We start from the raw sequence: 14,151 nt of genomic DNA on the forward strand, positions 1-14,151 counted from the left end.
TTCCTCCCTGTGACAGCAACCTCAGTCTCCCTCAAACCCTGGAACATCACAACTGCCACCTTGATGGGGAGAGCTTCTGCCTGCTCCACTTGGAGAGGCCACTGAGGATGGTTCCATGAGGAACAGACTGCAATTCAGTTCTCTCCACTCCTGCCAAGAGAAACACCTTTATTAGGGTGTGCCATTGTAGACATAATTTCAATTTGATTTTATCTTAGGATTTCTGATTTGGTCAAGATTTGCACTGAGGGAAAAAAAAAAAACCAACAAAAATTTACCTTGCATCATCAATGAATTATCTTCATTCTGAGTTTCCAGACTTTGGGCTCTGCAGATGAATCATCTACCTAGTGCATCAAAGTATCTTAAAACTCTTCAAAATGCAACAAACAACTTCTGGAACTTTACAGTCCCAAATTAATCTGGTTTTTTACTGCTGCCCCACAGATTTCCTTTTACTGCTGTGGACATAGTCTGGTCCACAAGCCTGGTTATGCACTGTACATCTAGGATATGTGAAATATTCCAGTTTACCTACACTCTGAAATGCTCTGCAAGAGGAAAACAAAAGAAAATTGAGCAGCCAGATCCATGCTCCCACAGTGCTTGGGTGTTATTCTTCAGACTTGTTTCAGGGAAGAGCACTTTGAAGTTTTCTTCTTACTGTAAGATACTTAAATAATAATCTGGTCTAAATCTATTCTTTTAGATTCAACATAACAATTGCCCAAGTTTCCTGATTGAAACAAAAAATGGCAAAAAGAAAGGAAGACCCTTCAGAAGGCACAGTTCTATCTGGACATTTAAGCTGTCCAACAGATAGCAGCTCAAATTATGCCTAAAATGGATGTAGACAAAAATTCTGTATTTACCAAAAAAAGTCTTGGGAAATGTTTACTAATGTATAGTTTTGTATGTTGGAAAAACAAAGTCATAAACCTTATTACTTTGTAATTGCTTGTTCAGGAGAAATGGCAGAAATTCCTTAACTTACTTGAATTTTATTAAGCAAAAAAAGACCTGGTCTTGGATTTAAGCTAGTTTTGATTAAAAGTGGCTGTTTGGAGGAACTCAGTAACATATTCACTATTCAAACCAATAAAGAATTGACACTTATATAGCAGCAAATACTGGACCTTATTTTCTTGCATCACAAAAAAAATTAAACAAGTTATACAAATAAATGGGTCACAACAGGATTTGCAATAAACACGATACACAATATCAGCCATTTTTACAGAACACAGCTGACACACACACAGAGTTTTCTGGTTTATGCCTTCTACAATTCTAAATTGATTTACAGCCCCATGTGAGACTCATAAAAAAGCCTGAGGCAACTCTATCCTGCTCACAGACTATTTGCAACACTGAATTTCTCAATTTTCCCATTTAAAAACATTTTCCCTTTTCCTTCCTTTCCATAACAGATCTCTGGAGGAAGTAGGGTGAGAGAGATGAGAAAAGAGATAGTTAATGGTTAGATAACTTGAGACACAAATAAGTACATCACCTTCTCCTACTCCTGATTCTAGAAATGCTCTGTTCTTTGGCTGAGGGAGTCACTGTTTCCTGCTCACCTGCCCTGGTAAATACAATTCTATATAAATTCTATATAAATTCTAATAAATCTATAAGCAGCATCAGCATCCTGACCACGTGTGATTATGCAAACACTGCTGGGAAATGAATCACTGCTTCTAATGTGACTTCAATTAGAAGAAAGACATACTTTTATTAAGGCAAAAGATGTAAAACCAGGAATTTTATATGAATACACATAGGAAAGGCCTTAAAGCTGAAGCATAGTTGGTCCATGAAGGAGTTTGCTTATTAATTTCCCCTCCCCCCAGCACAACACCCTGACATTACTGGATAACTATCCATCCTCCAGTTCTGAAATTAGGTATGGAGAAATGAAACAGGGGGTCCCAAGGTGATCCAGGAAAATGGAGACAGAACAAGAACCAGAATTTGCTATTTTGATGGTTAATACAATTGTCTTTCCAATAAGCCAGATTGCTCCTCTTCATTACTGTTTTTATCTTCTCTAATGGGAAAATGGCTATGGAGAAGATTTCCTGTCAGGCAATAGACATCTAGTGAGCAGATACCAAAGTTAACAATCATTTGTTCTGTTTGAGTGCAGTGCACTTTACTGGGGTTACAGAGGAAAAGCTCAGAGCTGACTTCAGCCCTGTATGGACCTGTCTTTTCTGCTGTCATTCACTAATTTAGGACTTCATGAAGAAATGGCTGTGAATCTCTGCTTCTCCACAGCACTTTGGCTGAACTGATAAGCCTAGTTAAGGTGCACCCGTGAAACCTGCCCTGGATATCCTGAATCTCAGCAGCTGAGAGTGGCCAACAGAGCCCAGCTGCTGAGAAAGGCATCATTTAGGAATTGGGGGCTGCAGCAAGCTGTGTGGGGCACACCCCATCTGTACCATACCATGCAATCCTTAAGTACCCCAGCAGCAGCTGTTAACCTTCCCCCTACATGAGGCCACTTGAATTCTCTCTCAGATTATATTCATAGTCCCTACACCACTGCTGCTCTTTCATTAAAACCTTTCTGATTTTCTACAACCCTTCAGTACGGTATGAAGAAGTAACAAATCACATGTGACTGACAATTTTTCTTTTACAGTCAGCCATGTGAGAAACATGTTGATGGTTAAGATGAAGAGCCTTTCTTTCCATGAGTCATAAATTTTGAATTAAAAACTGCAATATTTCAGAACTGTGGGTTTGGGGAACAAAATTGCAGTTAATCATAAAATCACAGAATAATTTATGTTGGAAGAAAAACCCATGGAGGTTGTCTCATTGTCCCTGTCTCTAAGCAAGTCAGCTTTTACCTGGACCTTGCCAAGCCTTACTCAGAGCCTTGTCACACAGCTTTGCCAAGCAGCTGATCTGTTTTGTATATTTTCCCCTTTGAAATTACTTTTTCTATGGAACATGTACAATAACAAATTGAAAAGATGACATATAAATGCTACTTAGAAGGCTCAAGACTAAAACAATGTCTAATTTAAGAATATTGTCAACTTCACAAGTTTGTGGGGTGTTTTAAATCAAACCCAACAAAACGGGCAACTCTTCCACAAGCTTCAGTATTTAGTTTACTAGAAAATATTCTGAGTTAGAGATAAAACAATAAAATTTTATCTTATGAGAAGAAAATATCGCCCTTGAAGCTGAAGTTATGTTGGGAATCAACTGTAATAGTGCATTCAAGATATAAATTTTTCTTACTAAACAGATCTATGTTAGTATTGACTTACCAACAGACATCAGACTAGACATTATTGGCCTTCAGTACATAACAAGGGTCTTCCTTGACAACGCAAATCTTTTCCTCTCTCAAAAATAGTTTATTTTTGTGACAATTTTGAGGTGTAAAACCACCCCTCTGAGTGGCAGCAATTGAAAAGCTCTACCAGCACATGTGCAGACTAGTCCATCATGGGAAGGGGAGCTCCAGGAGGAGCTGTGCCTGGCGCTGGAAGCAAGCTGCCAGGCTCTCACTGGCCACTGGGCTGGGTGCTGTGGCTCAGGGCCTCGGGATTCCACAGCAGCCAGGTGCCCCTCTCCAGTACAGCTCTTCCCTGTGGCTCCCCCGGGCTGCCACCATCCAGGAGACATCCCAAACCTAAAGCTGCTCCCAGGGCTCTCAGTAATGGTTGTTACAAACATAAAAGTGGTTTCTTTTTAACACATTTCTATTATATAACTGTTATAAATGCAAAGGCAAATTTGGGTTAAATAAAAGAACAATTTATTATAAAACAATTTTTATAAAAAATAAACATTGAGGAAAAACCACAATAAAATAAACAGCGCAGCGCTGGGTGGACAGGGGTCTATACCCAAAGGTATAGGTGTTCCCAAATCCACGAAGGAGGGTAGACTGTCCGGGGTTTTTATAGGGATTTTGTGCCTTGAGGCCAAATTCCAGGCAGGCACCATTCACCAAGGGTCCTTGATTGTTGGATGAATTGATTTCCTGGCGTTGGAGAATAGAGTCAAATAGACGTCCGGACAGAGTCTCCTCATATGTAAAGAAGTTCTGGGTGTTCCTTGATTTCATTTTGGTTCAGGCCATCTGGATGGGATGGTTGGATCCGGGTTGGAGCTGATGGATATCTCGGCTGGACTTTTTTCCCTTTGTCTGCCTGATTGCTTCCCCAACGGTGGCCTGCAAGGCGGGGTGTTCAGGTCCGGTGATGAGTATCTCGTCGGAGCCTTTCCCTGTCAGCCTGATGGTTCATGTCCTGTTCATTCTTTTCCGTTGATGGGCGCCGGCTAGGGTCGTTATCTCTTGGGTGGGAATTCGCGACTAGATCTGGGAAGGACTTGTGGGCCACACTGTACTTTATATTTTATATTATTATTGCTACAAATATATTTATTTAGATTTCTACGAATTTTTACAAGGTCATTTATCACATAACCATCTCCAATTATTTTTGTTGCAGTCACCACAAAAGTCATTCTTGTTTTTATCTGCCAATTAGACCAAGATGGAGCTGTGTGTAGTGCAGGCCTGTCCATACATTTAAAAGAGAACCACTGAAGGGTAATTATAAAATATCACATCATGAGGGCAGACACTGCTGCCCTGACCCAGTGTTGCACATATGGGAGCTCTTTGGGAGCAGGACTTGTTTACATGGAGTGAGCCAGTGGTAAAGGTGAAGCACAGGAGGCAGCAACAGAGCCTCATGTCTCTGCACATCCCTCCTTCCTCCAAATGACACCAGATTGGATACTAGAAAAAATTTATTCACCCAAAGGGTTATCAAGCACTGGAACAGGCTTCCCAGTGAAGTGGTGTAGTCACCATCCCTGAAGTATTTAAAAATATGTGTAGAGGCAGCCCTTGGAGACACAATTTAGTTTCCTTGGCAGTGCTGGGTTAGTGGTTAGACTTTATCACATCCTGCCGGAGCTTATCTGGCTCTGTCACTTTGGCCTGCTCCAGGAGTGGGTCACACCCCAGGAGCAGGATGACCCGAGGTGTGACTAGAGCACTCGCTCTATGGCTTTTTGGCTGTCAGTCTGCGCTCTGAGGAGACAAGGACGAGAGGGAGATCTTTTGCATGGGATAATGGAGGATTTATTGCTCTGGGGAATCTTGGGGGCAAAAGACAGAAAATGTGAGTGTGCAACAGCTGAAATAGGGAGGCGGTTCAAAGGGAGGGTACACAGCATCAGCTAATCAGAGATATCTTGGGGAGGGTAAAAGGCAGGGTTCACAAAATCATCATCCAATGAGGGAGGTAGAGGGGGAAAGTTGGGTCACATGGACTAATCAAGCGTCGAAGTTTAGGGGATTTCCAAAGTGGAATTCCAAGCATGCGGTGGGCCTAAGACAGATTGACAGGAGACTCAGGCTAGATTGGCAACGTGGGGTGGGAGGGTCTCATTTGGACCAAACCATCAATTTAGGTAATAACTGAACATACCATTAACAAGAAACACACTGCAACAAGACTTTATCTGAAAAGTCTTTCCAACCTAAACAATTCTGTATCTGCATCACTTTAGAGGTGTCAGGATTTCTGGAAAAACACAATTTTCATAGGAGTCCAACTGAAAATTGAGCATCTCTGAAACCATCTCTTCACCTCTCTGTGCCTCAGCTTCTCATTTGCAGCCCTGTGATACTCCTATTTCTCTTCTCTGCCTGGTAAATGTAGATTTAAAGTTCTTCAGGCAAGAATTATCTCTAATGATGTGAGTGTACAATGCCTAAAGCTGGGTGTCCCAGTATAGACTGTGACCTCCAAGAATTCATGGTCTACAAGAAAATATGGGGGGAGGGGGGAGAAGATGAAAGAGAAAAGTATTTTAGAATATAAGACAGAAGTTAAACACAGCTAATTACCCAGAGATTCCCATCAGGCTCACAGACTCCAACCATGGACATACTCAGTGGTTGCTCTTTACTTCTGAGCTTTACTTTAATCCTTCCTCATTTCTTTTCTTTAATTTTCAGTCAGTTCAGGATCCTAATGTTTTTGCCAACTTATTTTCAATGGGATTGTTAGCATCCAGGAAGCCTTGTCAAATAATCATTATACAACTACTTTCAGGGACCCCTGTGGCTGCTTCCACTTGCGGTGCATTCCCCCTCACCCCTCTCTCCTTACATTAGCAGGGGAGATAGTTTTCATACTGGGAAAGTGTCAAATTAAAAATCTGGCTGTTTGACCCTATCCTGCATGTTCATCCAAAAGCGTAGCTGCTCTGACTGCCTGATGGTCCTTTTACATTATTATATTGTCTTTGGCAATTCACATTTACACATTAGCCAACAAAAAGACATTTGTAAAATTTTTTCTTGAGTAACAAATTGAAGTCTGTCAGCTACAGGAAAACCATAAACCTGCTGCTCTTTCTCACTCAAATGGAAAAAAGCTTGCTTTTAAATGAGACTTTCAGACATTTCTATCTAAGAACATCTCACTGATTGCTCACCACCCACAGATCAGCCCTTTCAATGACTATTGCTTTTCAGAAATGCTGAACAATGTATGTTGCTGAATCTTAGTGCTTTGACTGTCTCTGCTAGAGGCTGCATTATCTACCTATTTTGATACTTTCTGCTGCAAAGCTTACATTGTGGTAGATTTACTTTTCAACTAGTTTCCCTGTATTCTTTTCTAGTTTCATATATAAAAGGAAATCATCATTGCCACTTACAAAATCTTTATGGCCAGAATTTTTAGGGTCCCCAAAACCTTTAAAATTGAGGGGTAATAGTAGAGAGTTGGACCAAAGTTTCAGAAGAGCTTATCTCCCACAGCTCCCCACTGGAAGCTGGTAGATTCTGTTGAGACATTCAGAAAGCTTGTGGGTTGTTTTCCTCTCAGAGGCCAGACCCAGGGTTACTGTCAGCACTAAGCTCTGCAGGAGAGAGAGATTATGGCAAATCAGTCACATGCAGTGCCCTTTGTCATCAGCACTTCCTGACACAGGGCAACTTCTCTTTCTTCTCTGGTGCACCAGAAACAGCATCTCTGTGGTGCTGTGGGCTCTGGCTCACCAGGTAGTGCTGCTCCCTGGAGCACTGATCACTCATCCAGGTCCTTTAACCTTTTGAAACTGTGTGAGATTTGTTGCCCTGGTTTTGAAAGGATTTCAAAGGAGATTCACCTGATTCATGTCAAAAACATTTTATCTTAAAAAGTTTCAAGAGGAAGTTCAAGAACTTGAGAATGCAGAGCCAAAATGTATCCTTCCAGGACTTGCCCTTACTGCTGGCCTATTCCCATTGGAGAAAGCAGTCGGAGTCTCCAGAGCCATGACTTGGAATATAGTTTACCTTTTCCAAGTTTATTCTTAGTACAGGACAGGCTTGTTAGACTCCTGACATTTCATAAATCAACTGAAAAAGATGATGGTATAGAACTAGTTTTTTGGGGGTTTTTTTAGGTCTATATTTTTTGGGGGGGGGAAGAGAACACAGAATAAGCATGTTACTTCATACATTTGGTCTGATGTTTTTACAGGGACTCAGGAACAATCTGCCTGAGAGTAAATCAGCTGGCAGACATCCATTTTTGGCACTGTACTGCTTGGATTTTTCTGACAGAGTCAAATATTGATGAGATCAACAAAACTAACTGGCTGAAGACAGTTGTCATTCGCAAGGAGGATAAATCCAGCATGGAAAGGGTCAACAGACATACCTAAGGAAGGAGTTTTGTTGCTGTTCTCCTAATGGCCCTACCCAGGCAGAATTAAAATCAGTCTGAAACTGCTCTGCCATTAAAGGAGCTGAATCATCTTGGGAGGAGCTCAAACTGGGGATGCAACAAAGTCACAAAAACACCTTTGTGAGCCTGTTTCTCCTTAGCAGGTCACATTGCTGCATGGGTGAATGGAATAATTTATATTCATTCCAGGTCCCGCTCAATTAGAGATGGACCTTGATTTTGTTTTTTAGCATTCAAAACCCTGAGAAATTTTGATCTATCCTAGCTTGTTACATTAAGGAGAGTCAGTTTCCAATCTCTAGCCCCCAGCAGTGCACTCTGCATTACACCTGTCCTGAATTCTGTGCCTTAGCAGCCTAGCAGAGGTGCAAATAATTGTGCTCGAAGCGGAATGTATATAGACATTGATACCTTTCAAGGGATATCTGCAGGTAATGACAGCACAGCAAATTGCACAGAACCGTATTCTTGAAAAAATTCACCCCTTTTTGGGTTGGCAAGTCATTCATGAACCAATTTTGATTACTATGTATTTATTTCTTGTCCATACATATTTCCCAGTTAGTTTCCATTAATTATAACATGTTAGCTACAACCAATTGATAGTTATGAATATTTGCTATTCATTATGAATGCAGTAAGACAGGTCAACAGGGGTCTATGTTATTGTTTCTGCATTTGCTTTGGACAACTGTTTTAAAGAGGAGAGTAATGAATCCTGATATGAATAATGTAAAGAATAAAGAATCCAAGTGACAATTATCAAGTGAAAAAACCACTTCTGCCAAAATTCTTAGCTCAGAGATGGTAGGAGTCTGAGAATTAAGAACTCATAATTAGTATAGCCTCACAAATCATAACAAACAAAATAATTTTTGTCCATACAAGTATTCTCAAGCCAGTGTCTTTAACTATTGCTTAAAAAACTACAGTGCCAGACATCATCCAGCATTCTTTTAAATGTAGCAGCTATTGTTTCAAACGCTAAAAATATTTATGTAGAAAGCAGAATTTGGTAATAGTTCTGAGCACGTAGAAATACACTAATGAGCTTTTGCAGAAGCAGCTCCTCTTGACTGGTTATTACTATGGCTTCACAAGAGGATTTCCATCCTGCATAATTTAACAACAATGCTCTTAAACCTTGTGAAGTAAGCAAGTTTAAAGTTTTTTATACATATTCTCTATCTTCACACTGTTCGGAATTAAACCATTACCAGAAAACTATCCGTTAGGAGTATCTGGGTTTGCAATTTCACTTGCACAGGCTATGGTACAGATCTCAAAACTGTGACAAGTTGTTTTCTGAACTGATCCCTCTTTGTGTAACCATTCCACCCCATTGATCCCTTAAAAATGAATGATGGAAAAGCATGAGTTTAGTGAGGAACTCCATATTAAATATCAAGACTACAAATTAAACACTCAAAAGCTGAAAATGCCACTGATCTCCCTATTGATTTCTCACTAAAATCCTCCTGTCCAATCTGTCTGCACTCACTTTTGCCAAACAAAAAACTGAAACTTGGAATAGGATGCATCTGGTAGCAATTCTGATCCCATTTATTATTACCTGGCACCACTGGATATTTTGTATCAAAAAAATCAAGTACTAGCTAGTATGTGCAGCAATAGGAAATCTGCATTGTAAAGGGAGTGTCAGCCTTGGTGTTCCCTTGGCCAGGACACAGCACCCTGAGCCTTTCAACCAAAACACAACCATGAAATTCAATGCTCCAGCAAAACCCAGTTTCTCTGAATGGCCAAATGAATGTGAAAGCAGCACTTCAAGAACATCTACAGTGGATAACAAAAACCATTTAAGCTCAGTTACATCATCTTTGTTACCCAAATTTTGGGCTAAAGGCAAGATTTAGCCCCAGACAACTCTGCAGTAGATGGGCTGTTCTGCTAAATGGGAACTTGAGAAAATGCTGTTATATGGTTTATCATACAAAGAACATCAACTCATCATAGAACACAGAAATCTAAAAATTTAATGCAATTTATGAATAAAGCTTTTGTGGGAATTGTCAATGAATAAAGAGCAACATTAGGAATTAGGTACAATTACAAGAATTTCCAAATTAAACATGCTACAGTCCAACAAGCCAAACAAGGACTACAGGAGTTCACTTGCGGACATGTAACTGGGATTTGCCCTAATGCTATGACAAGTGTCACATAACTCAAGAGAAAATGAGAAATTTTGAGCAGTCATCAGAGTGGGAAACCTGACAAATAGGGCCCAACGCCACACGCTGAGGAAAACCAAAACTGAACATCTGTTCATTTAGTGATCTCTGTCCATATTGTGCACTGAATGGAGCTGGGGCCCAATGTCAAAATAGAATATGCTTATTTAACTAAAATCTCATCATCAGAGACACGACATTGCATAAGCCCCCCCTGATTCTCTCTGTTTAAAAATTCATGGCCTTGTCTTTGGAAACTAGCAAAATTCTTTTGTTATAGTTCTGTGTGTAATAATTATACACAAAGCTTTGTGATGGGGTAGAAAGCCTGTGCTAAAAAAGCAGAAAAAAAAAAAAAAGAATTTTCACAAAGCTTGAACGTCATAGACTTCACCAGAGGGAAGCTTAACTTTACATCTTTCTGGGAAACCATTCCTATGTCACTGGTTTAATCTAAAATGTAAGATTAGGTAATGAAAGAGTAAAGAAGAGCTTTAATGTTTAGATTTTACCTCTGGTTGCTACAAGCACTGTAAATTGGCTCTTCAATAGAAAAATGAAAAGACAGACAATGGATGAATTCCTGAACCAGATGGTTAAATTCAAAGAAGACCATGTAAGTGTACTTTGGCCTGTCAAAGTGAGCCATGTGAGGTAGATGGGCTATAGAAATGTGGGACTCACCATACGTTAGCAATCACAGACACACTCTAATCAGGACAGCACTTTAAACTTGTACCTCAAAGGCAACAAAAAGTGTTGGCTGTGTTTGATTGGAGTGAATGTTCATTGATTTCACAGTGTCCTAAAACTTCATTCAAGGTTCTTCTGGAAAGGATAAAATAAAGTGGCATGTGGTAATTGCCTTGACATCTTTCAGGAAAAATCAATAATGAATATGAGTGAAGGTTCAGAAAAGAAAGAGATCTACTGCTGGGCTAACCTAGAGGGTTTAAATTAAACTAACTAGATTTGATAAACAGTGAAGTCTCTCTCATCCATGTATTGTAGGTGAACTTAGTTATATTGCTCCTGAGAGGGAAGTGCTAATTACATCCTGGCAGCATCCCCAGGCAGGACACAGCTGACACTGCGTGGTTTCTCTGGGCACTCAGCTCTGCAGGGTCCTGGGATCCAGACCCATGCCACTCCTGCCCTCCCAAGCCCTGTGTCTCTTCCTCTGCAGTGATGGGCAGTCATGATCAATTATGTGCTGAACAGATACCCCAACCAACCAAGCAGGCTGAAAACTGCCTGTGAGAGCAAAGAAATGGTGAGCCAGGAGAGACAAAGGTGGTGGGGAGGGGGGAAAGAAGGAAAGGATATTTCTGCTGCCAAAGGCATGGGCAGGCTGAGATCTCTCTGATGAACTGTCACTTTTCTTGCAGATGCTGCTGTTCCTGGTCTTCAGGTCATGGATGCACTTTTGAAAGCATTTACCTCTAAACTGGACATGCAAAATAGTCAGATGTGTGGCTTGTATTTTAAATTACCCTGAGAAAGAGTAAAATCCTCATGTGACAAAATTTCATTACAGAGCTTCACTCTATGCTATACTGAAATTTCATAAAAGAACTACTGTTCTACAGCTTGATACTCAGGATTACAGGGAGGAAAAAAATAGAAATATGGTTACTCAAGGTGGTCTACACATCCTTGACATTTGCATTGAAAGGAAAAATTGCTAGAGATTCTCTTCTCCTTCATTTTTTACTGAGCAAATTTTTCTATGCTTCTGTGCACAGGCATAACTGTTATACACTAAAGAAAAGGTTGTTTGTGGGAGCCCCTAATTAATGGTGAATAACACTGGCTACCAACAAAACAAGTTCATTTTCCCAGAGTTCAGATACTGGCAGCAAGCTTTCCCTGGGAGTGTACAAAGCTAATGAAAAGTCTGTTCATTTTGCAGCTCAGATACAGACAACATTTATTCCTCTAGTTTTCCAAAATGAACATATAGTCATCAGATGTAATTGTTTACCAAATTTGATACTTTTATATAGTGTCATTCTGGAGCCTGAATAAGCACAAATAAGGCAGAAATGTAACACAGAGAGGAGGAAAGAAATTGCTCATAGAACCCAAGCAAACCTTCATTGTACTTCGTGTTCTTTCTAAAACACTGCAGTCTGGGTCTGCTCTTTGTACTTTATTAGCACCATCTAAGGGAAGAAAATGGAAAGCACCTAAGGCTGGACAGAATTAGTAAACAATGGTGAAATCTTTTCACTGTAGTGAAAATCTATGTCAGAATGTTTCAAATCAAGAGACACAAAAATCATATTTTAGTTCTCAAATTACCTACCAAAAAAAAATACTGATTAAACTTATCAGTGAAAAAAAAAATCAGAACATTAGAATGTAACTCATGGTTTTCAAATTGGAGCTAATATTCATATACAGAAACAAGAAATAGTGAGGGGTTTTCCCTCCATTAATAGTTCCACATTAATGGAAGAGGTGTAGGATGTGGTGACCCACAGAAGAATGAAATAATTAATTTGGGTAATAAAAGATTGCAATATTTTTTTCAGAAATAAATTAATATGCACTTTGTGGGGAGGCAGGAAGTGGGAGCTGTTAACACCTATCCAAAATTAAAACGAAAGGCTTGGGTTCACAGTCATGGCAATTTGGTGTGACAAAGAGTCACCTAATAAATCAACTTGGAAAGCCAATACAGCTCAGCAATTAGCTACAGATGTAGAAATTACCATTTGCCACCCAGTGGGGTGATCGTTGTTGATTTTCAGCTCTCTAGCTCGGTACCTGAGTTAGGATTTTTGCACTTAACTAGCTGAGAGTCCTCCAGCTTCTGACTGGGACAGGCTGGACAGCTGCTGGGAGGTGCCAGGGCACTGAGAAGCCCTGTCTGGGCCAGTGCCACAAGGAAAATCTTTCTCCTCCTTGGCTGGTCCTGCTGAGACCCCTGCATTCATGAAGAGTGGAGAGAGAAAACATACTTGGGAAAGACTTTTTGTCTTTGGGAAATAAAGCAAAGACTGACTTCTGAAAGCTGGTGTCTCATTCTAGCATTATGTTTGCTACAGCAAGCACCTTGTCCTACCTTCTTGCTTCAGTTCAACTCTGTTCAGCTGATTACCTTTGTGTTTTCATCATATTCACTATACATTAAACTCAATTTGTGCCTTTATGTTGTCTTGTCCTCTTGTCATTTGACTTCTGTTTGTGAGTTCTAAAGTCTTTATTTCTCCTGTTTTAAGTTAAAAAACTATTTTATGTTAAGCAATTAGAAATTATTATAAAGATTCTTCCTTCATAAAACAGCTTTGCCATTGAATATAGAAACAATTTATCAGCATGTGAATCATGCTTGCATCTGTTCCATTTGCAAAATAAAGGGACAACCAAACACAGAGTGAAATAACTAGAACATAAAGAAAAAACCTATAAATAATAGGTTCTTCAATGTAACAAAAAATTACATACAGCACCAAAAAGAGAGAAATTTAGGTTAGAGAAAAAAGACACAAATCTTATAAAGAGGACAAACAATTACTGGAATCCTTTGCCACATTTTATACCGGGACCTCTATCATGGTCATTTTTAAAGTCAGATATGACATCTTTCCAGAAGCTCTACTGTGCTTCAATTAAGAAATAATTAATCCAGGTCTCCTCTATCATGTTATAAAGGAGGTCAGATTAAAAGATCACAATAATAAAAAAAAGTCAAATCACTCTGCACTATGAATAATTTGTCTGATATCTTTCTTCTTGTTCAACCATTAACATTTGCACATGTTAACTACTTGTCCTGTATAACGCAGTAAATAGTGCTTATTGAGCAAAAACCTTACAATAAGATGATCATTACTTACACAGTAATTTCCTCTTTTCTCAAAGAAAATTTTGAGAAATTAATCTCCATTTCTAGTGCTTCAAAATTTTAAATGCAAAATTTGCTTCATGTACTCACTGCAAAATATTATTTTCAACTTAGATATTGTAACAAGGATTCTTTTCCTCGGGTTTGTGCACAGAACACATATAAAAAACACGGATGTGAATGCAGTCTGACTGCTTAAAAATCTAAACTTTTGTCACAGGTTTTACGGAAACAGGCTCAGTTCAATTTATTGGTTAATTCAGTACCCTTATAACGTAAAGGAAATGGATGCAGGAGCTTTCACAGCTAGTCAGAGAAGAAAGACATTTTCTCAGATCTATCTAAACAACTTATTCAATTTTGTGCTGCAAGT

Source organism: Pseudopodoces humilis, chromosome 15 (assembly GCF_049639895.1).
Source record: "Pseudopodoces humilis isolate 2021_Gansu_Grassland_sample_001 chromosome 15, ASM4963989v1, whole genome shotgun sequence".
Classification (NCBI taxonomy): Eukaryota; Metazoa; Chordata; class Aves; order Passeriformes; family Paridae; genus Pseudopodoces; species Pseudopodoces humilis.